Source organism: Bos javanicus, chromosome 16, assembly GCF_032452875.1.
Source record: "Bos javanicus breed banteng chromosome 16, ARS-OSU_banteng_1.0, whole genome shotgun sequence".
In the NCBI taxonomy this organism is placed as follows: Eukaryota; Metazoa; Chordata; class Mammalia; order Artiodactyla; family Bovidae; genus Bos; species Bos javanicus.
The window spans coordinates 70,446,049-70,473,444 of NC_083883.1; the positions used below are offsets into that span (position 1 = coordinate 70,446,049).

General features: G+C 40.1%; 1 pseudogene; it reads left to right on the forward strand.

Annotated features, from left to right (window-relative positions):
* The window catches only part of LOC133227381 (charged multivesicular body protein 3-like), a 53,986-nt pseudogene extending 43,915 nt beyond the window's left edge, over nucleotides 1–10,071 (forward strand).
* Nucleotides 10,072–27,396: the final 17,325 nt, after the last annotated feature.

Here is a 27,396-nt window from a genome sequence, read left to right on the forward strand (position 1 = left end):
ATGCAAACTCCATCAGACTTGTTATCACTGCATCATTATTTCCTCATATCTTTTTCATCGTCGGGGTGGCATGCTTTTGTGTGTGTGTGTGTGCTATGCAATATTCAGCATGTTTGGCTGACAAATAAACTTAGTAAAGGGGGCTGTAAATTTTTAATATTCCCTTCATAATGCCATTTATCTCACTAGAATTAGATGTGAGAGTAGCTTTTGCATCCTTTCAAACAAAGAGCTATCACTCAGATACAGAGCAACCATTTAAAGAAACAAAACTAAAATTCCCCCAAGGTGGTAATAGAAGTCAGCATTTTACTCTGCTTTTGGTAGGGAAGTGGGGATTTTCACCTACCCCCAAACTGGGTTTAGGAAGTAAAAGAAGTTGAATTTAGACAATAGGTTGTTGTGAAAATAAGTCATTAGTTACTTTCAGTTGCTTGACTCTCGGTTTAATGAATTGTTTTGGAACCATAATAGCTCATTTGATTAAATTTGCTTAATTGTTTGATTTTTGAGTATAGACACGAGGCTGAAATAGAAATATAAAATGAGGAAATGGGAAATTCTATCAACTATTAATATTCTTTGGCTCTCCCTTTCCTTCTCCCTCAAAAGAAAATCTCCTTGACATTGTCCCAAATCTCAAGAAAAAAACAGAACTCTGATTTCTGATTGAGAGTTGCCCAGATAAATATAGTAAGACCAAGTCACAGCTGAAGCTTTCTCAAGTCCTAAAGCAGCAAATTCATTTTTGAAAAAGGCTGAGAGAGCTTCACCATTCTAAGACCGATTTACACCATATTTTTTCTTCTAAGCTTGAATTTCCAATGACTTATTTAGATGTAAGCACTGACAGCTGTAATCATGCTTTAAATCTTGCTTTGTATCCTTAGTTATAATGTTGTTCAATTAATATTCAGAATAATGGAAGTGATGTGCCGTTTTGAAAAAGACTTGAATACAGTCCAATGCTTTGGGAAACTGACTCTCGAGAGGATTAATCAGCATTTAAAACTTGCATTAATAAAAATCTGATCTTCCGCCATGCGGCATGCATAATACTTTTCATTTTTTAACATTTTAGTTGAATAATGTGGCATCCTTTGTCCTGATTTTTAAAATGATTTTAAAATTGAGCTCCTTCAGATCAATTTTGTCTTGACCCTTGTACATAATTGGACACTTGCAATTTAAAAATACAAGGATGCTCTTTTGCATGGTGTGCTAAACTGTGTTTCCATTATTAAAGATAAGGACGATAGTGGACTACGAGTTAGTACTTAGCATTTCAGACTTTTCCCCTCCATTTATACGGAAAGAGTTTTCAATCTTTCTTCAGAGCTCAATTATCTAAACCCAGGCCCTGAGAGAAAAAGAGCTAAAAACTACATTTTAATAACAAAAAATGATCAGTGGGAATAGGATCTTTTGCTGTAAATGGTATATATCAAACAATCGATGATTAGTGGTCTCTTTTTGTTTTTAAATCAGCATAAGTAATCCTGAGTTATTTACGTGTAAACAAGGATTCAGGTTCTAAAGCTAAAATAAAAGGACACGACAGAAAATGAACTGGGAGATGGTGGATGCAGGGCTCTGTTTGGCTTATAGCTAAATGGGAATGAAATCAATTTTAGTAACAGGGAAGAAAGATGATTTTGAGAGCAGAATAGAAAAAAATTGCTGTTTTACTTTACCGTTTCACTAGTAAAGTGATCGGATGCTTTATGACCAGAAGTGAAGTCAAGTTAGCACGTGCTCTGTGGGTTTTCTCTCTCGTTAGACCAGAGGCTTGCTTACTGGCCCAGGACCCACTGCTTTTCCTCTGCTGAGACCACGTTCCACACTACTGACCATGGTGCTAAATGTGACCTGGAAGGATCTTTCTTCCCTTTGCAGGATTTTGGGAAAATCTGTTGGTTTCCATGATAAAGCAGTGGGCACCTCCGTGCAAATTCTTACTGCTGCTGGGCCATATTAGGATTTTGTAGCAGGTGCAGCAAATGGTCAATGAATGCTCATTGGAAGACTTTTTTTAAAAGCCCCAGTTAAGTGCCTGCCTGCCTGCCGTGGTTGCACGGGTTTCTGCTCAGAACTTTGCTCACCTGGTCCTCCTTCCCAGCAGAGGTTTCTCTGCTTTGGCAGCTTCTTTGAGTCCCATGACTGCCCTGAGATGAGGGTGAGGGGATGTATAGAGAGCGATGGAGACCCTCAGAAAAGTGGGGGCAGCTGCCATACTGAAGGAGCTAAAGGTTCCACGTGTGGGGGGAAATGGGTGTCAGGGCCATCCGCTTCTGAGTCAGGGGCTGACACAGGCAGGGCAGATGTTCAAGAGAACAAGAGCATTTCTTTAAGACTCCGCTGAAGACTTGGAAAAGGCAATGGCACCCCACTCCAGTACTCTTGCCTGGAAAATCTCATGGACAGAGGAGCCTGGTGGGCTTCCATCTATGGGGTCGCACAGAGTTGGACACAAGTGAAGCGACTTAGCAGCAGCAGCCACTGAAGACTTCCCTGGGAGTTCAGTGGATAAGACTCTGCACTTCCCCTACCAGGGTCCTGGGTTCAATTCCTAATCAGGGAACTAGATCCCACATGCTGTGTGGCACAGCAAAGAAAAAAAAAAGATACCAGTGAAGTGCTTGCATCATACCAACAGCTAAGGGCATGTTATATTAATGAGGGTATTAAAAACATAAAGCTTGAAAAACACTGAAGCCTGTGCCTGACAGAAGTGTTGGTAGCAAAAGCATTTTTATTTGCAGACTGACTACATTTGTGGAGGTGGTTGGGTCTTGGGTTGAATGGAGACAGAACAGGAACCACAGCCTCTGTCCTTCTCATAGGAAAGAGTCTTGTGTTCGAAAAGTCTCTTTCTCCGAGTACTGAAAAGGCTTTTGCGAGTTGGTTTCCTTGTTTTCCTTACTTTGTAACATTTTTCTCCGCCTGTGGCTGCTGGGGAGGTAGGCAACAGAGCTGGGCCCTGGGCCCAAGTGGGTACCCTGCCCTCTCCTGCGGGACAGAGGTGGGGGCCTGCTCCCTGGGTGCAGTTCCCCAGCATCCTGGCATTTGGGAAATTTGTTTAACCTCCTGGGGAAAGATTCCACCATCTCTGTTTTGGGGACAAATTACGAACATTTTGACAGCCTCAAGGCCCACTCCATTTAGCCCAGTATAACCTTTCTAAAACTCAAATCTTTAAGATTAGGTCAGTGCCTTGCTGTAAAATGTAAACAAATGATTTACCTTGGCCTATTAAAAGAAATCCCAAGGCTTTAATATTACCAACTCTGCCTTCACTCTCTGACCCCAGACCAGCCCCCAGGCTGTATCTTCTCCTTTTCTTCCACTGTTTTCAGACACCTTGGTCTCAAGTCAGAGTAGCCTAGACATCACTCCTTGAACAGAAGTGCTTTTCCTCTCCCTGTGTCCTTGCTCCAAGAACATCCCCTCCTTTGCCCTTTGCCTGCATGGAGAGCTCCTACTCATCCTTCAGTGCCCAACTCAAATGCCCCTTCCTATCTGCGGCTTCTCCTGCACTCCCTGGTGCTCTCTCCTCCTTCCACATCCTCCACCCTGTCCCCCTCAAGAAGAGTGGGGATCATCACTCCTCTAGCTGTGGCTCCTCTACTAAAACAACTATCACTCCATCTACAGGTGTTTTTTGTTGTTTCTCTCACAGAATTGTGGAGAAGGCAATGGCAACCCACTCCAGTGTTCTTGCCTGGAGAATCCCAGGGATAGGGGAGCCTGGTGGGCTGCCGTCTATGGAGTCGCACAGAGCTGGACACAACTGAAGCAACTTAGCAGCAGCAGCCACAGAATTCTGTGTTATGCAAGAATTAGAATATTAACTCCAAAGTCACTGGGGCTTCCCGGGTGGCTTAGTGGTGAAGAATCTGCCTGCCAGTGCAGAGACGCAGAAGATGCAGGTTTGACCCCTGGGCCAGGAATATTTCTGTATCATGGCAACATGATATAGAGATTAAACAAAACAATGAAAGTGAAAGTCGCTGAGTCGTGTCAGACCCTTTGCAACCCTATGGACAGCTCCTCTGTCCATGACATTCTCCAGATAAGAATACTAGAGTGGGTTGCCATTCCTTTCTCCAGGGGATTTTCCAGACCCAGGGATCGAACTCGAGTGTCCCGCATTGCAGGCAGATTCTTTATCATTTGAGTCAACAGATAAATCCCATGGATAGAGGAACCCGGCAGGCTATAGTCAATGAAGTGCAAAAGAGTCAGACATGACTTAGCGACTAAACAACAACAATACTTTTGTTAAGTGAATAAATGAATGGGCAAGTTGAAGAGTCTTAGATTGCAGATGTAACTAGGGTCCTCTGAAAATCACAGTATGTGACAAGTACCTTTTTAGGCCCCAGACATTTGCCCTATATTTTCTACTGAGATTTCTTTCTTCTAACTTCAAGCTTACCTATAAAAATATAAATGCTATTGATTCTCTGTGGATCTGAAAAATTTTTTAAATTTCCAAGAGTGTCAAATGAAGCATACCTTGGTCTGCATAAACATGGTCATCTTCTCACTGCTTGGGACTTGCAGGGGGAAAAAAAAAAAAACTCATCATGAGAAATGGTGCAGATGGTATATTTGGCATCACCAGCCCGCGTCGATCAGAGATGCATTTATTTACATGACTTTGTTTGCATTGTGACCATTTATCTGGGTCCTTGCTCACATTTAACCTTTTGGAGGATCGGCGGGGACTGAGCCATTTTGCCCTTGGGATCGGATGAGGCGAGCCCCCTGTAGGGATGATGTTTGCCTTTCTTCCTACCTGCAAAGCATGCATTTCTTACAGCCTCAGAAAACATTTGGTTATGTTATCTCGTGGGTCCAGGAGGAGTGTGGTGTGTGCCAAATTTAAGAGCCATTGCCAAATGCCATGGTTCGCATTATGTAGACAGCGTGCCAGTGGAACTGGCGCTTCTCGTTGTAGATTGGAGCTCTTGCCTCAGAGGCAAAGGATCCCCATTAGTCGTTTTCAACTGGGATCATGCCCTTTGCCTTCACTTTTGAGATATCTTTGTGTGAGTGTACAAACCATGGCTTACAGGCACAGCTGATAGACCACTGTGACTGATCTCTTCCAGGCTGGGATGGTGAGCCCCCTAAAGGGCACCAAAATGGTCTCAGCCCCCAAGGGTGACTTGGGAATGCTGAGAAACAGCATGGTGCCTTGGAAAGGGTCTTAGAAAGCTCGGTTCTGGGTCTGTAAAATGGGGACAATTTACTTACTTTTTCTGAGCTTTGGTTTCCTCATCTTTCAACAGGAATAATCAGAGTAATTGGTCATGACAATTGACCTAATTCACACAAAGCATTTGGTGTAGTAACAGACACCAAGTCAGCCCTCAATAAAAGTTTTTGTTATTAATACTATCATGATTATTGATATGTCTTGCTTGGTGGTTGTGGAGATTAAATAACTGGTATTGAAGTGCTCTGTGTATCTGCAGAGCTCAGCAGATGTGAGGAATGCTTGCTTCAGCAGGGGGGAAGGGTAATTGCTTATAAAGGCTCTGTCAAAACATGTTTCAACATGATTCTCTGGCCAAGAGTCCCCAATATTTTTTAAATAAGAAGCTACCGAGTCAGACAGAGAAAGACAAACACTGTATGACATCATTTATATGTGGAATCTAATAACCAAACTAGTGAATAAAACAAAAAAAGAAGTAGACTCACAGATAATAGAGAACAAACTAGCGGTTACCAGAAGGGAGAAGGAAGAAGGAGGGGTAACATAAGAGGAGGGGTAAAAGGGCTGTTATGGGATTATATGAAATCTTTTTTTTTTTTTTCATTTAAAAAAACTTTTTTATTATGTGTTTCAGGTTTTCAGCATTAAAATTTAACATCTATATGTACTACAAAGTGATTATTGCCTTAAGTCCAGTTACCAAGCCATTTTAACCTTCATGTTAAAGAAAAAGAGCTCTCCTAAAGTGCTTTGAAGCACAAGGAAAGTTATTTTCAACCTACTGAGCAGCAGAAGGAGTAGTGGTAGATGATACAACTTGCTAATTCTTTTTCATAATTAATTTCTGCCAATGGGTAATGAAGTTAAACATGGATATTTGTTGTGAGTTTCTGTTTTCACTTTATAGTATTGGGGAAGGGTCCTAGAGACAGAATCCTGTCTCCCCAAAGTCTTATGTTGAAACCCTAATCCCACAGTGTGACTATATTTGGAATAAGAAAGTAATTAAAATGAAGTAAAATCATAAGGGTGGATGGAGCCCTGATCCATCCAAGGGGATTAGTGTCCTAATAAGACCGTATGAGAGGGCTCATGCTCTTTCTTTCTTCTCCGTGTGAGAACATAGCATGAAGGCAGACATCTACTAGCCTGGAGAGAGCTCAGCAGAAACCAGCACCTTGACCTTGGACTGCCCAGCCTCCAAACCTCTGAGAATATAAAGTCCTGTTTTTTAAGCCACACAATGCATGGTATTTTGTTATGGCAGTCCCCGCAGACTACGATACGGGCAGGGGTGCTGAGGACAAGGCGCCTTGAATATCTACCTGCCCAGTCTCCTGTAAAACGTGCTCAGATAAGTCTGTAAAATCAGAGACTATAAAACGTTGTCTTTATGTATGGTACTGAGAAGTTAACCCCCAATGATGCATCTGAGTCCCAGAGTTTGTATTTGGGGAACCAACATTCATCTTGAAAAGTCTGTAACATTTTTGAGGATGAAATGTTTGGTATGAAAAGTAGCACTTTGAAAGCAGAGGGTGAATAAAAATGAGAGGAAGAAAGCAAAGAATGAGGGGGGAAAAAGCTTATATTGGCCTATACAGAATAGAACACTTAGACCAACTGTAGTACTAAATGTTTCCTTTTTAAAAAAAATGTCTCCTAAAACTAACTCCAAATGGAGTCATATAAACCCAAATATTAGAATCAGGGGAATTTTCCAGTGAGGGAGAACATTTTGGTATATCAGTAGTTTAGTTTTCTTGTAAGGAAATAAAAAGGAAATTAATTCAGTGATTTGTTCAGAATAGTTACAAAAACGCACAGTCTCAGAGATCAGTGGGGAATACAGTTCCTGCTGGAGGCAGCAATTGTCTGGTCTCCTAGAGGAGGTAAGTTATTTTATTTGTGTTGAGGTGGAGGAGAGGAAGGGACAGTTTTCTGGTTTCTTTCTCCTTGTCCTGGAAAAGGTGCAGACTTTCGTGGGATATATCTCGCGCTTTCTTGCCTTATTATTCTTTCTCTTTTCTTTTATCCTTGTTCATATTTGCTTGAATTTTCCCACTTTTATCATGATATAACTGATGTATTGTATAAGTTTAAGGTGTACATATGATGGTTTGATATTTGTGTATATTTCAGAATGATTCTAATAATAAAGTTGGTTAATACATCCATCACCTCACAGTTACCTTTTATGCACGTGTGTGTGTGTGTGTGGAACTTTAAAGATGTATTCTTTGCAACTTTCATGTATATAACAATACTGTTAACTATTGTTGCCCTCCTGTACATTAGATCCCCAGAAATCATTCATTTCAAAACTGGAAGTTTGCACCCCTGACCACCTTCATTCGTCCCAGTGCCCCCCGCCTCAACCCCTGGGCAACCACCAAACTACTCTGTTTCTGTGAGTTTGTTTTTTAGATTCCACATATTAGTGAGATCATCTATTAATAGTATTTATCTTTGTCTAACTTATTTCACTCAACATAATACCCTCAAGGTTCACATCCATGCTGTCACAAATGTCAGGATTTCCTTTCTGTTATGGCTGAATAATATTCCTGTATGTGTGTGTGTCTCTGTATCTGTCTATCTATCTGTATCACTTTTTTTTATTCATTCATCCATTTACAAACAACTTGGGTTGCTTCCATACCTTGGCTTTTGTGAATAACACTGCTTTGAACATGGAATGCAGATTTCTATTCAAGATAGTGATTTCATTTCCTTTGGATATATACCTGAAATTGAAGTTGCTGGATCATATGACAGTTTTATTTCTAATTTTTTGAGGAAACTTTGTACTCTTTTCCATAGTGACTGCACTAGTTTACACTCCCACCAACAGTGTGCAAGGGTTCCCTTTCCCCCACATCCTTGCCAGCCTTATATCTTGTATTTTTGATGATAGCCATTCTAACAGGTGTGAGGTAATATCTCATTGTGGATTGTATTTGCATTTCCCCGATGATTAGTGATGTCGTGTGCCTTTCCATGTACCAGTTGGCCATTTGTATGGCTTCTTTGGGAAAATCTATATTCAGGTCCTTTGCCTACATTTAATTGGGTTATTTGGGGGTTTTGCTTTGGTTTGGGGTTGGGTTTTTTTTGCTGTTAAGTTTTATGAACTTCTACTATATTTTGGATATTAACCCCTTATCAGATATATAGTTTGCAAATATTTCTCCCATTCTGTAGTCTACCTTTTCATCTTATTCTTTTGCTGTGCAGAGGCTTTTTAGTTTGATATAGTCCTACTTGTTTATTTTTGCTTTTGTTCCTTGTGCTTTAAGTATTAAATCTGAACAAACACACAAACTAAAATCAGTATTGTCAAAACCAACGTCAAGGAGCTTACCCCCATAGTTTCATCTAGGACTTTTGTAGTTTCTGGTCAAGTCATAATCCATTTCAAGTTAATTTTTGTGAGTGGTGTAAGATAGGGGTCCGGTTTCATTATTGAAGAGACTATCTTATCCTCTGAATATTCTTGGTTCCCGTAACAAATACTGGTTGGCCACATGTGAATGGTTTAGTTTGGGGTTCTCAGTTCCTGTTCCGTTGGTCTATGTGTCTGTTTTTATGCCAATACCATACTATTTTGATTACTATAACCTTGTCAAATAGTTTGAAATCAGTAAATGTGAAGCATCCAGCTTTTGTTCTTCTTTCTCAAGGTTGCTTTGGTTATTCAGAGTCTCTCATGTGGTTCCAAATTTCAAGGTTTTTTTTTTTTTTTCCTATTTTTCAAAAGACAGATTTCAGGGTTTTTTATCTCTATTTTTGAAATTTTTCCTGTTTTTTAGTTCTATTTTTTTAAAAGACATTAAAATCTTGGTACAGATTGCATTCCATCCGTAGGTTTCTTTCAGTTGTATGAACATTTTATCAGTACTAACTCTTTCAGTCCAAGAACATGAACTATCTTTTTATTAATTTTTGTTTTCAATTCCTTACATCAATGTTTTATAGTTTTCAGTGTACAGATCTTTCACCTTATGGTTAAGTTTATTCCTAAGTATTTTTATCCTTTTTGATACTGTTACAGGTGGGATTGTTTTCTTTCTTTTTCAGGTAGTTTGTTGTTAATATATAGAAATGTAACTAATTTTTGCATGTTGAGTTTGTTGGCTAAGAAAGGAAATTAGAGTTGCTAACAGGCAAGCTTGAAACATTCAAGGAGAAGCAGAAAAACCAAGACTGTTTGTGAAAGATGCTGCTAAGAAGGGTCAGGAGGCTATCTGTGTATTCTGGCCATAGAGGTGAGGAGGTCAAGGAAGGCTGTGAGCAAGTTGTATGCATCCCAGGCTCACGTGAACTCTGTACTCATGGGGATGACGAACACGTGAGCAGTCTTACAAGTGACTGGTTCTTGCAGAAGAGCACAGAAGTGATGAAGGCTATTCAGATTCTTGTTAAGATTCCATAAATCTAGTTCAAACAAACAGATTATAGGATACAGATAAAATAAATAGATGAAGAAATGCATGCATTGTCCAAAGAGATGATGAAGGCTGAGGATATGGAGGGATGTTAGAGGACACCTTTGAAAGCATAGATGATCAAGGAGAAATGGAAGAAGCAGCAGAAATGGAAATTAACAAAATTCTATTTGAAATTACAGCAGGGGCCTTGAGCAAAGCAAAATTGGTAAAGCGATCAATGCTGTTATGGAGCCTGAATCTCCAGAAATAATGGCCACCTCAGAAGATAAAGAATGGGAAGAGGCCCTGGAGGCCATGCCTCCCAGCTGGTTGTGCTTAGCAACTAGGGACCACCCTGTTGGGCCTCATGCTTTTGTCATGGCCCACCTGCTGGGCGTACATACACTCCTCTGATGCAGCTGCCATTTTATGTATCTCTTGCATTACACCTCTGTTGATGAGGCATTGCATTCTGGAGAGGATGCTCTGCTAATATCACTTCACTCTCTGCAGAAATCTTGTGATCTCAACTGGACTCTTCTTATGAGAAATGGTGTGATAAATGCATCATTTTTTAGGAATACAAATAGAAGTATCTTTTTAGAGGACAAGAAAAGAAATCTGTCTTCTCACAAAGCACTTTTGAGAATAGAACTCATTGCCTGAATGTTAAGGATTCTACTTTTTTGTATGTAAAACACTGTATGCTGCTGCTGCTGCCAAGTCCCTTCAGTCGTGTCTGACCCTGTGCGACCCCACAGACGGCAGCCCACCAGGCCCCTCCATCCCCGGGATTCTCCAGTCAAGAACACTGGAGTGGGTTGCCATTTCCTTCTCCAATGCATGAAAGTGAAGTCGCTCAGTCATGTCCGACTCCTTGTGACCCCACGGACAGCAGCCCACCAGGCTCTTCCATCCATGGGGTTTTCCAGGCAGGAGTACTGGAGTGGGTTGTCACTGCCTTCTCCAAAAGTTTCCTGTGAGGAAGACACAAAAGTGTGGACATAAGTCTGGTGAGAGAAAGGTCTAGAGAAGAGAATGGATATACCAGTTAAGAGGTTTGAACTTTATCTCAAGGGCAATGGAGGTTTGTTAGAGGGTTTTAAGCACAAAGAGGTTTAAATAGAACTACTTTTTGTGTTGTTGTTAAGGAAGATCTCAGTTGATGATTGTATTCGGGAATTTTTGACGCGATCAATATCAGAGTAGGCGGTGTTTTAAGGAGAGGAAACAGTGGGAAGAATGTGGGACAGCTAGAGATCAGAAAGAGCACGGTTCACAGAAAACTGCTTAGAGCAGAGCGACCACACCAGGAGTTCCAAAGAGAAATGATTAGGGTCAAGCTGCAGCAGGGGGCATAGAGGGGGGAAGAGACACAGAGAACTTGAAAAGACAGAGTGCAGGCTCTGGCTGGATATGTGGGTGAGTGTGGGGGGTCCGTGACTCCCAGTTCAGCCTGAGTGACTGGGGGACACTTATACCACTCCTGACGATAAAAGAGGTGGTACACAGAGCAGACTTTGTCAGGGGAATCTGATCGGAGCAATTTGGTACAGGTTGTTTGGAGATGCTTGTGGAACGCTAGGTTGAGATGGTTCAGCAGGCAAAATGCAATTTAGAAATGAGGTTTGATATAGACATTACAACACTCACCTCAATAGCATAGAGACCAGGAGAAGTTCAGGGAGTAAAAGATATTACCTGGGGAAAATCTCTCTCAATATATGGTGAAATAAAATCAGTACTAAAAAATAAAAATCCTGGGATAGAAGGAGGGTGTCAATACTTACAAATCAGTCAGGAGGAAAGAGTCAGAGAAGGAACTGCTAGAATTCTACGTGTGTGACTGGAGACTTAAAGGAATGAAAAGTCAACAGAGAGGGAGAGGTGAGAAGTCCAGCAGAGGTAAATACTGTAAGTGAAGAGTGGTGATGGGATTGGGTGAAGAACAGTTGAAGAGGTTGAGCTCATACTGAAGGACAGACTGTGAATCCCAGGAAACTGGAGGAAAAGGAGCAAATCGTGGAGGGGACAGGGAAGACTCCAGAATGAGTTATAAACTCAAGGCTAAGAATTCCCACCTGTTAACCTTGGTTTCAGAGAAGGCAGTGGCACCCCACTCCAGTACTCTTGCCTGGAAAATCCCATGGACGGAGGAGCCTGGTAGGCTGCAGTCCATGGGGTCGCGAAGAGTTGGACATGACTGAGTGACTTCACTTTCACTTTTCACTTTCATGCATTGGAGAAGGAAATGGAAGCCCACTCCAGTATTCTTGCCTGGAGTCCCAGGGACAGAGGAGCCTGGAGGGCTGCCATCTATGGAGTCGCACAGAGTTGGACACGACTGAAGAGACTTAGCAGCAGCAGCAGCAGCAGCAACCTTGGTTTTCTCAGTAGAGATAAATTGATTTGCTGAAAGAGGAAGGTTGATGGTGGCAAAGAAATAAGAAAATGAGTAAAGGGGAAGAATAGCAACTTTGGGAATTGGGAGAGGACTTGACCGTATATAAGAATAACAGAGAAATGGAGGGATTTAAAAGAGTCCTGTGTCCCTCGTAATTTCTTGAGGGAAAACATGTTTCTGACTATCAGAAAAAGAATAAAAATTTCCAAAATACATGAAATCAGCTAAATAAATTGTGAGACAGTGATTATATTTTATTTTAATGAAGTATGAAGGCTTACTGAGTTTTTAATATCAAAATAAAAAAAAAAAGCCAAGCCAACGAAGCACTGGGACTAGAATCGCTAGGGTTCAAAGGTCAAAGATGAGGGAAAGGACTTGGATAGTCCATGGATAAAAATCAATGTTATGGTGTCCCCCTGACAAACAAACAAACAGGCAAAAAATATCTCATGCCAGAAGTTAAATAGACTGCACTTCTATGCTTGCAGCAAGATAGATTTGCAGACCACAGATTTGAGGTGACACACATTTAAACAGTTGTGGTAGGGTTTAGCAGCTCGGCCCATAAGAGCAGAGTCAGATGGTAGATGGCCAATCTGACCCAAAGCAGAGGAGTTTTGTGCCCTGTGTAGCAGAAGGACAGAGCAGAGGGCCTTTCCCTGGAGAGGCAGCTGAGCCCTAAGTGGAAGGCCAGTGTCCAACTAAGAAGAACTTTGGATCAAAATCTCCAACTTCTTTTTCCTAGTAAAACAGACAATGTTCTGGTCGGTCTAATCAAGATGAAAAGATAGAAATTAAACATCAATCATCAATTTAAGAAACTCTTTGTAACCTTGTTATAGACATGCACTACACAAATCTGGGAGATGGCGAGGAACAGGGAGGCCTGGCGTGCTGTGTTCCATGGGGTCATGATGTGAAGGGGGTCGCTCAGTCGTGTCCGACTCTTTGTGACCCCATGGACTATAGTCCATGGGATTCTCCAGGCCAGAATACTGGAGTGGGTAGACTCTCCCTTCTCCAGGGGGTCTTCCCAACCCAGGGCTCGAACTCAGGTATCCTGCATCACAGGTGGATTCTTTGCCAGCTGAGCCATAAGGGGTTGTGAATAATTGGACACAACTTGGCGACTGAGCAACAACAATGATATGATTTAAAATTTCTCTCTGAAACCAACAGCCAATACTTACAATACTTAAAAGCAAAATAGCGACATCCCCAGTGGCTCAGCGGTAAAGAATCTGCCTGCAATGCAGGAGACGCAGGAGACAGGGGTTTGATCCCTGGGTAAGGAAGATTCCCTGGAGGAGGGCATGGCAACCCACTCCAGTATTCTTGTCTGGAGAATCCCATGGACAGAGGAGCCTGGTGGGCTACATAGGGTTTCAAATAGTCAGAAGCGACTGAGCAACCACGCTTGCAAAAGTAAAATAGCAACAGAAATATTCTTCTTAAAGGTAAGACCAAGAAGGATAACATTATAGTTATTCATTTTATGCTATTCAGAAGTTACTGCCAATGGAAAAGGGCAGAAAACAGATATAAGAAATATAATTATTGGAGAAGAAAGAAAAATTATTATTTACAGACAGTATGTCTATCTAGAAAACTCATGAGAATAAATTTTAAAGTTATTTGAGCTAGTTGGAGAGTTTAAAAAGATGATCAGTAACAAAAATTAACATAGAAAAATTTACTAGATTCCAGAAATTATCAATTAAAAAAGCACAATGGAAAAAATTCTGCCCACCAGAGTAGCAGAAGTTATAATATCCATGAATAAATTTAATAAAAGCTCTCAGAACTACATGAAAAACAATTGGAAAATTTTACTGAGAGATGTTAAAAAGACTTAAATAAGTTGATACTGCTGCTATTTTCAAGAATAGTGAAATAGAAGAGCATAAAAATATCAGTAGTCCCCAATTCGATGTATTTATACACAAATCCCCAATTATGTTACAAATCTAGTTAAAATTATGACCTTACCTACATACATGAGCTTATTCTTATAAAAGTCAAGGCGGAGGGGCAGGGGTGGGGCGAAACTGAAAAAAAAAGAGGGAATTTGTACCATCAGGAAGCTATAACTTATAAATATACATTTGTATATTCATAGATAGAGATAGAACCAGAAATAAAGTCTAGTACAATTAAGAACTTAGAATATGGTAAAGTTGACATTTAAATGGGTGAGAAAATGGTGGATTACCTACTAGATGAAACAAGACAAATGGCTGCCTACTGGATTTACAGCCTCTACTAGACCAGCATTAAGTGCCTGCTGCATTTGCCAGGCTCCCCTTCCTCTTGAGCTGCTAACAGTCCAGCTCTCCCAGCCTTCCAGGCACAGCCTCCATTGCTCTTTCTGCTGCGCAAAACCATAGAGGTTCTAGCAGCCACGTAAGACTTAGCTGAGTCCATGGAGCCCAGACTTCCCAGCAGCTGCCCGGAATGTTTGCATAATGCAACTCAGAAGCACAAACCTTGGCCATCAAAAGAAAAGAGACGAAGAATTGACAGATCAGTGCCTTTCTCCTCACCACTACCACCCCTGCCCCCGACCCCGGACCTGCCTCACTGGACTCATAGATGGCTGAGTCAGCCTCTCACTCTGTTGACATCCTGCATCTGGAATATGGCAGTGTTTTCCTCTGAAACTGTTGCTGTCCTGGTAACAAGGCACTACCTTTGATTTTCTTTCCTCTTTTCCCTCTTTATTTCCTCATTTTCCTTTTCTCACTCTTGATGCCCTGGGATCCCTCTCCTGCCAAACCTCGAATATGTAAGCTTTTCCTCAGGCTCTGCTTTGCAAGGAACTGGGGCTCAGACACATTCCTTCTTCACATGTCATCCTAAAATACATCCTAGATGGATTAGAACATTACACCATAAAAATAGTGCATAAAAGATGAAACAGAAAACATTAGTGTATCTGTCTATAAAGATGTAAGTTATGGAGGTATGGAAAATCTTTCTAATCTAAGAATATGATAGATTTGACTTTATAGAGTCTTAAACCTTTGCAGAAGTATTGTAAACAAAATAAACAAGAAAATATTAATGCCTTAAGCAGAAATAGGTTAACATGTATTAATAGATCGGTATAGGTTAATATGTAAAAAGCACTTAATAAATACATTTTTAAAATCTTATCAGGAAAAAATAGATTAAGAATTTGAACAAGTAATCCACAAAGAAACACAAAGGATTGAAGAGCATATGAAAAAAAAATTCAGGCTTACTAAAATCAAGGAAATACAGATGAAAACAACAATAATTTATTCTTTTCCTCTAACAGATTTGTTAAGATTAAAACCAAAGGCAGTGGCCCAAATCGGGGAGGGTGCAATCATGCTTTCACAAACTACTGGGAGGTCTTAACTTGGTACATTCTTTTTGGAAATACATATCAAAAGCTTTAAATTTTTTCTTATCCTTTAAACTAATAAATCCACTTATAAAAGTTTATCTTAAGGAAATGATCAGAGATCCAAGACTTATGTTGAAAGACACTTAGAGCAATATGATTTTTTATTGTTGTCGTAAATAGCTGGAAACAAGACAAATACCAAAGAAAGGGACTGGATAAATAGATTTTTGAGTGTTAATAAGATGGAATTCTCTTCACGTATTTCATATTTTCATATAAGAAAAGTTTGTGGGAAAATGCCCTCCACATACACTGAAATATGAAAAACTGCTTATAAAATAATGTAAAATAAAAATTTAAGTATTTAGAAAAACCCAAAGAATTTACACAGTAACATCTTCTTCAAGACAAAGCAAAACTAAACTCAGCAGGATCTTTGGAATGTTTAGAAGCACAAACATTAAAAAAGAATAATAAATGAATCACTAAATGTGTTTTTTCTAGAATAATTTTTGCTAATTTCTTAATCATAAAATATTATTTTAAAATTATTTTGAGCCATAGACCTAAATGTAAAACATGAAACTATAAAAATTCTAGACTAAAACATAAGATAAAATCTATAGGAACTTGAGACAAGGGAAGATGTCTTAGGACATAAATATCTCAAACCATTTTACAATTTTAGAATAAAAAATGACAACTGGACTTTATTAAAATTTTGCTCTTCAAAATATACTTTTAAGAAATAAAGAAAGCAAGCCACGATGAAAGAAAATATTTTTGATGCATATTTCTCACAAAAAGTTCATCTAGAATAGATGAAGAATCCTTATACCTCAATAAGAAGATAACCCAGTTTTGAAAATAGGCAAAATATTTGAACATACAGTTTAAAGAAGAAGATATACAAATGGCCTAAGCAATGAAAATAAGATCAAAACCATTAGTTATCATGGAAATGCAAATTAAACTACATACCCACTAGAATGGGGCTTCCCTGGTGGCTCAGTTGGTAAAGAATCTGCCTTCAATACAAGAGACCTGGGTTTGATCCCTGGGTCAGTAAGATCCCCTGGAAAAGGAAATGGCAACCCACTCCGGTATTCTTGCCTGGAGAATCCCATGAACAGAGGCGCCTGAGGAGGCTGACAGGCTACAGTTCATGGGGTCAAGAGTCAGACATGACTGAGCTGTTAAACCACCACCAGCAGCAGCCATTAGAATGTGGAACAGGCAAAACTGTTCCTGTTATGTGGAACCGGCAAAACTCACATGCATTGCTGTGAGAATATAAAATGATGTCACCACTTTGAAAACCTGTCCATTTGTTTAAAGTTAAACATATTTCTACCATACCACCAGCCATTCTACTCCTAGAGAAGTAATTTAGAAGTATTTACCCAAAAGAAGTAAAAATATATATCCATACAAAATATTGTGTGCAATGTTCCTAGCACTTTATTTGAAATAAAGCCCTAGACTGGAAATAATCCAATATCCATCAACAGGTGAATAAATAAGCAAATAGATGTATATTTATACAATAATGGTCAAGTGGACCTTAGGAAGCATTACTGTAAATAAAGCTAGTGGAGGTGATGGAATTCCAGCTGAGCTATTTCCAATCTTAAAAGATGATGCTGTTAAAGTGCTGCACTTAATATACCAGGAAATTTGAAAAACTCAGCAGTAGCCACGAGACTGAAAAAGGTGAGTTTTCATTCTAATCTCAAAGAAAGGCAATGCCAAAGAATGTCCAAATTACTGTACAACTGCACTCATTTCACATGCGAGTAGTTTCATGGATACATATATTTGTCAAAACTCACAGAATTGTACACTTTAAATGGATTTAGTTAATACCATGTAAATTATAGGTCAATAAAGTTACTTAAAAATTCTTCCTGCATTCCTAGCTGACTGAGATTTACTCAATCTTGATTACTCCTTTGCTTATTACTTCTTCTCCTATTTATTATTGTATTGCTAGAATAGACTTAGGGATACAGTTACAAATGCTTCTGTGCATGTGTGTGTGTGTGAGACAGAGACAGAGGCAGAGACAGAGATGAGAAAGAAGAGACTAAAGATTCCAAAATGCTGGGGGGGGAGAGGGGTTGGTAAAGAGAAAGTTCTAGAGACATGGAATCCAGAGGACAGGTAGAGGCATGGGACTTAGCAAGTGAACACAGGATACTGGGAAATTTGAGCTGAACTCATGAGAGTCTCAGGTAGCCTTGTCCGACAACCTCAGATGTTCTACAAATGGAGAATAATGTCTTCTGAGAGATGGTCCTGGATGGGCTGATAGTTGAGGAGAGTGCTTGTACTATAGAAGTCAGTAAGAAATGAATAAAACATTAAACTGAAGTAGGGGAGCGTCAATGGAAGTGCAGGTAACTCCAGGACAAGAGGAACCCTCTTCTACTCCCTGTGGGCTTTCAGACTCCATCTTCTATGATGTCCATGAGGGAGAGGGCGATGCTGACCGTTGATTATCATCCCACCTTAATTTCTCAAATCCGAACTTCACAAGTATTTGTCAACTTTCTTGACTTTCAAAGTGAAGAAATTAGGAAATGGAGTTTCTTCTGCCCTTATTATTGATAGGTCTTTGTCTGATTTTCTTAAGAATCACCATATGTGGTCTCTTTCCAGCTGATGGAGGTATGATACTCACGATGTAGATCCATCTCCAATAAGCAGCATGCTCGATCTTTCCTTGTAAAAGGGATGCATTATTTTGCATATAACAAGTCCACTGACGATCCTTTGCTTTCTACTGGCATGGTGAAAATGTAGTCCTACTAAGGAGGATCCCACATACCTACTATTTGGGTTGTGAGTTTGGAACCGTAGCTAAGAAGATCCGTACCAAGTAAATGTATTATAATGACTTTGGTCTGTATCATCAGTCTTAGATAATTGTACCACAGCTGACATGACTTCCTTCCAGAGGCAGACCGTTAGAATGAATGACATAATAATGCCATGATTAATCTGACCTAGCCCTCATGGGAGGGTGAAGAGGTACAAATCCACAGGCTGCTATAAGCATTGTCAAGTGATCCATCAACAAGGCATTTGTGGGTAAAGCATCAATCCTAAAACACACTGTTAAAAATAACACCTGGTGGAAATAAGTACGTAGCCCTCTGGACCCTGATAAAGAGGGCAATTAACATTATAAGTAGGGCACACTTCTGATATTTTAATTTGGGATTTCAGAATTGAGATTGCTGATACTCATCATTGCATCATTCTTGAGAATACAGAAAGATCCCCCCCACCTTATATTCACCTATGTTGAAACTTATATATGATATCACTGAATGATACTTTCCAAATATTAGTAACCGATCTCTTTGCAGTCAATTGTGTACTTGATTAACCTTAGCTGCCAAGATGGCAATGAAAAGAGCACTCTTACTATTTTCTGATGTTTTGTTTCTGATCATGGTTGTAGAAGAACTGAAAAAAATGGCGTCAGGAGAGAATAATTAGGAGGCTAATTAATTAAGGTCTGTTTATATTTTGTTTCCAAGGCATTTATTGGTCTTAACTGTAAGATTCTATTTTCATTGAAGATATTAGGGACGGCAAAGGGGTACTGAGACAAGCTAGTGAAGACCTGCTTTGATAGCTGGGAGAGCAGGAGTATGGGGCCCTGCCAAGCTGACTGTACTCTATCCTTCTTTCAAAACAAAAAATGAGATTGAAAATTCCAAAATACTAGGGATTAATAGGAAGAAATATCCCAGGGGTTCCTAGAGGCATAGGATTAAGACACACATGGGAGAAAAAGGTTTGGAAAGCTCTGTTTGGAGGGTTTTAAATGCATTACATTTATCCTCACAGCTCTATGAGACAATATTACTATTGCCTCTATTTTTTAGGTAAGAACACTGAGGCCCAGAGAGACAATATGGGCATATTTACAAAGCTAGTAAGTGGAGGAAGAAGAATTCTCATCTGTATATTTGAGCTGGAACTCTCTTAGGTATGTTATGCTTAGTAGGTAATATGGTACTATGAGTGCTAAGTTGCTTCAGTCGTGTCTGCCAGGTTCCTCTGTCCATGGGGATTCTCCAGGCAAGAATACTGGAGTGAGTTGTCATGCCCTCCTCCAGGGGATCTTCCTGATCCAAGGATCGAACCCACCTCTCTTGCATCTCCTGTATTGGCAGGCAGGTTATTTACCCCTAGCACCAGCTGGGAAGCCCTAGTAGGTAATATGTTATATCAAAAGTATTAATAGATAGCATGGTATCCTTCATATGATAAATGCTTAAGAGGTGCCAAAAATGTTATACAGTATTAATTTATTTGGATTCCATAGTAAAACAAACCAGCTGGTGTCTATAGATTTTAAAGTGTCAAACCAATAACAAATGGCAATCCATAATAAACTGTGGAAAATTTTGAAAGAGATGGGAATACCAGACCACCTGACCTGCCTCTTGAGAAACCTATATGCAGATCAGGAAACAACAGCTAGAACTGGACATGGAACAACAGACTGGTTCCAAATAGGAAAAGGAGTACATCAAGGCTGAATATTGTCACCCTGCTTATTTAACTTATATGCAGAGTACATCATGAGAAACGCTGGGCTGGAAGAAGCACAAGCTGGAATCAAGATTGCCAGGAGAAATATCTGCATACCTCAGATATGCAGATGACACCACTCTTATGGCAGAAAGTGAAGAGGAACTAAAAAGCCTCTTGATGAAAGTGAAAGAGGAGAGTGAAAAAGTTGGCTTAAAGCTCAACATTCAGAAAACTAAGATCATGGCATCTGGTCCCATCACTTCTTGGAAAATAGATGGGGAAACAGTGGAAACAGTGTCAGACTTTATTTTTCTGGGCTTCAAAATCACTGTAGCTGGTGATTGCAGCCATGAAAATAAAAGACACTTACTCCTTGGAAGGAAAGTTATGACCAACCTAGATAGTATATTCAAAAGCAGAGACATTACTTTGCCAACAAAGGTCCATCAAGTTAAGGCTATGGTTTTTCCAGTGGTCATGTATGGATGTGAGAGTTGGACTGTGAAGAAAGCTGAGCACCGAAGAATTGATGCTTTTGAACTGTGGTGTTGGAGAAGACTCTTGAGAGTCCCTTGGACTGCAAGGAGATCCAACCAGTCCATCCTAAAGGAGATCAGTCCTGGGTGTTCTTTGGAAGGACTGATGCTAAAGCTGAAACTCCAATACTTTGGCCACTTCATGCGAAGAGTTGACTCATTGGAAAAGATTCTGATGCTGGGAGGGATTGGGGGCGGGAGGAAAAGGGGACAACAGAGGATGAGATGGCTGGATGGCATCACTGACTCAATGGACATGAGTCTGAGTGAACTCAGGGAGTTGGTGATGGACAGGGAGGCCTGGTGTGCTGTGATTCATGGTGTTGCAAAGAGTTGGACATGGCTGAGCAACTGAACTGAACTGAACTGAACTGAAAGGGGAAATTAACATACATACTCTGTTCTTCCTGTTCTGTGCAGTCAGTGTGGTTGATATAGGACCCTACTCAGCAAACCAAAGTTACACAATGTGTTTGTTGGAGATTCCGGGTGGGTAAGGAGGGCAAGAAAGAGAAGACTGCTTTCATCAGCCACAGAGAGTTCTTTGCTTTACCCTCACTGTTTGAAAACAACCAGTTAAATCAATAAGTTTGACGTGGAAGTGGGAAGATTCAAACTTGTTAGGTAACACATGGAAAAAACAATCAAATCAGTTGGCTAATAGCCTCCAATCAATGACTGCAAAATTAAGAAAGGAACTCCAACCAGTTGCTTATTTCTTGCAGACTCTAAAGTCCTAGCTATTTTATTGAAGGAATTTTCCATAAAGACATATGTGGAGGTTTGGCCCATTAATTGTTCTATTTAGTCAAAGAGTGTCGTGAGGAGGTGGTGTGGGGTGTAAAGGTGGGTAAGGTGCACACTTGACTTCATACTTTTTGGTACATCTTGCTGGATTAATCTCCAAAAAACCATACTTAATGGTGTATTTGCTTAAGGAATACTTGCAAATTTATATCCTTTTTCGAGTCATATAAAATGAAGAAATTTTCAGTATTCTCTTCATTGAACTTGACATCTTATATACCATAAGGAAATTAGTTCTATGAGAGCAGATTTGTGTTTTAATTTGTTTTTGTTTTTTGCCTTTTAGCATGTTTGTCTCTTGCTTGGAACTTTGGGAAGACCATCTGAGGGCTTCAATAGTTGATAAAAGCAAGCTAAAGCAAATAATCACCTTCTGGTACTTCTTTCCACATATTCTAATTTTTTAATGGAGAAAATGCATTCTTAAATTAAATATGCATAATAAGGAATACTAATAATAAGAATAAAGTGGAATATGTGAGAATGAATCTAGTGTTGTAAGCAAAATGCATTTGATTTGCAAAGGATAAAAGCTGGCTTGAATTAGTAAGAATCAGTGCAAAAAAGAAAAGCCTCATAATGTTCATAAATTGTCCATAATTGTATGGATTTTAAATATAAAAGTTGGCAGTGGCAAAAGCTAAAAGCCATTAGGAGAGATACCATTGTGCAATGTACTAGGAGCAGCAAGTCACAATCTTATGAAAAAAAAAAAATGCTCCCTAGAGTTTTCTAAAATTTTGATAACCATACTTGAGACTTATCTGGATGTTTACTACAATGCCTGCATTGTTCGGCATGGCATGGCCTAATGCATATATGAATCATATTTGAAAAGAGCTACTAATTAACATGAATAGTCTTCTTCTGTGAAGGTCGTTTATTGCAAAGTTCATCCCCCCCCACACTGTTTTTTCCCCCAGCTGACTATCACTAAAGGAGTCCTCAACAACCGCCATTAGTTTAAGAGATTAGTCTGTTTTCTCTCTGACATTGGGTCATGGTTTTAAAGAGTCTTTTTCTCCTGCCAAGGAGCTATAAAAACTAGTATTTAAAAGTAAGAGAGGTAGAAAAGAGAAAACAATCTTTCTATTATTGAGCAGTATATCCACTCCTTAAGTTTTATTCTCTCATCAGCTTCTTGTTATAGTGTTGAAAGATTATTTAGCAAAACTGTTAGACATAATCTCAGATGAAATCAGTGAATTGTTCTTTGAAAACTGACTTGCCAATTCTTCTCTAGGATTCACTGGAATGGTCCCTGAACTGTTTTCCAAATAAATAAAAGCGTTTGGGGACTTTGTTCTACTGTTCTGCCCTGGAGGAACTTCCAGAACGTTTCACCACTCAGTTCTGGGTCCAGTAGGTTTTTTTGGCTTAGATGTTTCAAGCAACTTAGCCAAGATGCAGGGATTCCCAAGGGCTCTTGGGAATATTACCCAATGCTGAAAATGTCTCTAAGTTAAATACTTTTGGTTGGAGCTTTGTCTCCATTTGTGATGGTTAACTTTACATATCACCTTGGCTAGGTTATGATTGCTGTTGTTCAGTTGCTCAGTTGTGTCCAACTCTTTGCAACCTCATGTACTGCCACACACCAGGCTTTTCTGTCATTCATCATCTCCCTGACCTTGCTCAAATTCATGTCCATTGAATTAGTGATGCCTTCCAACCATCTTGTCCTCTGTCGTCCCTTTCTCCTCCTGCCTTCAAACTCTGCCAGCATCAGAGTCATTTCTAATGAGTTGGCTTTTCGTATCAGGTGACCAAAATATTGGAGCTTCAGCCTCAGCATCAGTCCTTCTAATGAATATTCAGGATTGATTTCCTTTAGGGTTGACTGGTTTGATTGATTCCTTTAGGTTTTGGTACCCAGTTTGTTTGATCAAACTCCAGTCTAAATGTTGCCATGATGCATTTTTTAAAATGTGATTCATATTTAAGTCAGTAGATTTTGAGTAAAGCAGATTATCCTTAAAAATGAGGGTAGGGCTCATCTGATCAGTTGAAGATCTTCAGAGCAAAGACTGAGGTTTCCCAAAGAAAGAAATTCTGCCTCAAGATTAAAACGTGGAAACTCTGCCTGATTTCAAAACTTGCCAATTTTGGGCTCAAGACTGTAATACTTATTCCTCCCTAAATTTCCCTGATGACCTGTTCTACTGACTTGCCAGTCCCTACACCCTACAAACAAGTGGGTCAATTCCTTAAAATAAATTTATCTATCTTCCATCCTAATGGTTCTCTTTCTATGGAGAACCCTGACTAATCCTATATACCATTCAAGTAAAATTAGTAGTAAGTTTAGAGTACAAAACACGTTCTCTTAACTGCTTGACCTATGGATTTTAAGCCAGGTTTTCATGATGTAACAAAGTGATTAAAGAGCTTTAATCAAAATGATTAAAGTGATCACAATCACCACATTGTGATTTTGTCTACATGATACCAGACACCTTATTTGATAAATACATAAGTTATCTTTACTCATAAATCTGGTTTGAATAAGTCCATAAGAATTTGTCAACTGTGTGCAGTTTTTCATATCTGAAGAGGCCAGGGAAGCATTGTGTAGCTTTATTGGAAAGGAATGGATCACCCCAGTGAAGCTTGGTTTTTGAAAATAACCAAGAAGCTGTTCTTACACTGCATTTGTAATACATACCTTTTAGTGTTAAGTTTTGAACTGTGTGTTTTAAAAGTTGAAATTAAGTAAAAGGCATCTAATAGTCCCTTTAGCCCAGACTCCACTGCCACTCTCCTACTACCAGTTAGCCACTGAAAGGGGTAAGATATGGTCAGTAGAGGGGATGGAACCCTTCAGATACCACCTTCCCCATTCATGGAGCCAGTCTTCAAAATCACTGTTTATTGATGGCTCATCACATATGAATGAATGTCTTACTCAGCTCAACAACAGAAATTTGTTTGCTCACAGTTCTGGAAACTGGAAAGTTCAAGAGCAAGGACCAGCAGGGTTTGTTTTCTTTTGAGGACTCTCTTTCTGGCTTGCAGACGACCGCCTTTTTGCTGTGTTCTCATATGGTTTTTCTTCAGTGCGTGCATGTGGAAAGACTCCACTATTATAATCTCATTTCACCTTCAGTCAGTTCAGTTCAGTTGCTCAGTAGTGTCCGACTCTCTGTGACCCCATGAATCCCAGCATGCCAGGCCTCCCTGTCCATCACCAACTCCCGGAGTTCACTCAGACTCACGTCCATTGAGTCAGTGATGCCATCCAGCCATCTCATCCTCTGTCGTCCCCCTTCTCCTCCTGCCCCCAATCCCTCCCAGCATCAGAGTCTTTTCCAATGAGTCAACTCTTCACATGAGGTGGCCAAAGTACTGGAGTTTCAGCTTTAGCATCGTTCCTTCCAAAGAAATCCCAGGGCTGATCTCCTTCAGAATGGACTGGTTGGATCTCCTTGCAGCCCAAGGGGCTCTCAAGAGTCTTCTCCAACACCACAGTTCAAAAGCATCAATTCTTCGGCGCTCAGCCTTCTTCATAGTCCAACTCTCACATCCATACATGACCACAGGAAAAACCATAGCCTTGACTAGATGGACCTTTGTTGGCAAAGTAATGTCTCTGCTTTTCAATATGCTATCTAGGTTGGTCATAACTTTCCTTCCAAGGAGTAAGCGTCTTTTAATTTCATGGCTGCAATCACCATCTGCAGTGATTTTGGAGCCCAAGAAAATAAAGTCTGATACTGTTTCCACTGTTTCCCCATCTATTTCCCATGAAGTGATTGGACCGGATGCCATGATCTTAGTTTTCTGAACGTTGAGCTTTAAGCCAACTTTTTCACTCTCCTCTTTCACTTTCATCAAGAGGCTTTTTAGTTCCTCTTCACTTTCTGCCATAAGAGTGGTGTCATCTGCATATCTGAGGTTATTGATATTTCTCCTGGCAATCTTGATTCCAGCTTGTGCTTCTTCCAGCCCAGCATTTCTCATGATGTACTCTGCACATAAGTTAAATAAGCAGAGTGACAATATACAGCCTTGACGAACTCCTTTTCCTATTTGGAACCAGTCTGTTGTTCCATGTCCAGTTCTAACTGTTGCTTCCTGACCTGCATACAGATTTCTCAAGAGGCAGGTCAGGTGGTCTGGTATTCCCATCTCTTTCAGAATTTCCCACAGTTTATTGTGATCCACACAGTGAAAGGCTTTGGCATAGTCAATAAAGCAGAAATAGATGTTTTTCTGGAACTCTCTTGCTTTTTCCATGATCCAGCGGATGTTGGCAATTTGATCTCTGGTTCCTCTGCCTTTTCTAAAACCAGCTTGAACATCAGGAAGTTCATGGTTCACGTATTGCTGAAGCCTGGCTTGGAGAATTTTGAGCATGACTTTACTAGCGTGTGAGATGAGTACAATTGTGCAGTAGTTTGAGTATTTCACCTTAATTACCTCCTAAAGGTGCTGTCTCCAAATACAGTCATACTGGGCCTTAGGACTTCAACACATGAATTTGGTGCAGGGGGTTTACAGTTCAGTCCATAGCAACAAGGCTCTCTGTTTTGTACTCAAGGCATTTCTTTACCAAGCACTCTTCTGAGACTGCAGTGTTGTAGGGGGGATTGAGCAGGTGTACAGAGGTCTACACCATGAGTGTGAATGTGATGCTCAAAGCAAGAGTCTACAACACTGTAAGGAATGGAGCAGTCACATCCAGCTGAACGATCAGGAGATGCTCCTGCCCTTGCATTAGGCACTGAGTTCAGTTCAGTTCAGTCACTCAGTCACGTGCGACTCTTTGCGACCCCATGGACTGTAGCACACAAGACTTCTCCATCACCAACTCTTGGAGACTGCTCAAACTCATGTCCATTGAGTCCCATCCATACATGACCACTGGAAAAACCATAGCGTTGACCACACAGACCTTTGTCATATAGTAACAGGATGGAGAGAGGATTTGCATTTAAATGCTGGCATAAGAAAAGCAGTTGGGGAAGAACATGAGAATGAACATGGTCAAGGAAGATGGCTGGTTTCGGTTGTCTGGAGCTTCCTGAAATATAGCAGGGATTGTACTAAGAAGGATAGACCAGAGACCAGAGAATGAGGCCAGAGAGCAGAGAGACTGAAATTTCAAGGGACTTGATGGGAAGGCAATGGTGAGTCACTGAAAACTTTTGTCTTGGGTGGTGCTGGTTATTTTATAAATCTCCTTTCACTGCTTCTGAATCACTGCCTCAAACACCTTTACTAGAGAAGTCTGATTTTATCATTAGGAAACTGATTTTTTCAACATCGGACCAGTCCCTCTCCAAATGGAAACTTGCCAGTGTGCAGAAACATGTCCATAAGGGATGAACCCGAGGGGGTTGGGAGGGCAGTCAAGCAGAAGGAAGTGAAGAGACTCTGACTGAAGTAGTTTCTTCAAATGAAGAGCAGCAAGATGTTGCAGTGTGTTTTCCTGTTTGGGAAGTTTAATTCTTCACGGTTTGCTTGGCTGTCAGAACGCTTCATGTTTTTATTTGTGAACATACATGGTGATCATCCTTAAGACAAAACAGTCTGATGGCAGGTCCCTTGATGCCCGTGTTCAGAGCAGATGTTGCCATCAGAGGCGGGCTTTCAGTTCTCACCTCTGAGATGTAAACCCCATGAAGCAGCATCTCTCCTACTCTCTTCATATTTCACATAAAACTTCCCTAAGATAATGTTGGAGAAAAGAAGTTGAACTAGACAAGATTTAACGGATGTATAGCTTTCTGAGACAGAGCCGTCATCAGCATTGAAGCAATTACTCATAGCTCATGAGATAATCAAAATACGCAAACTCAACAGGGAAAGAAAAAGGAAAAAGAGATGTGTATCCTTAGTTCATCAATACAGAAAAGCTCTGTGGACTTAAAAGGTTTAGAAAATTTTAAACATTTTGCTGGAAGACCAGGGTCTTCACATAGAAAATAGTATGAATGAAGGATTATGGAACTATATTCAATATTTTATGATACCCTATAAGGGGAAAAGATCTGATATATATATATCAATCAAATATATATCTGGTATATCAGATTCTTGATATATATATATATGACTGA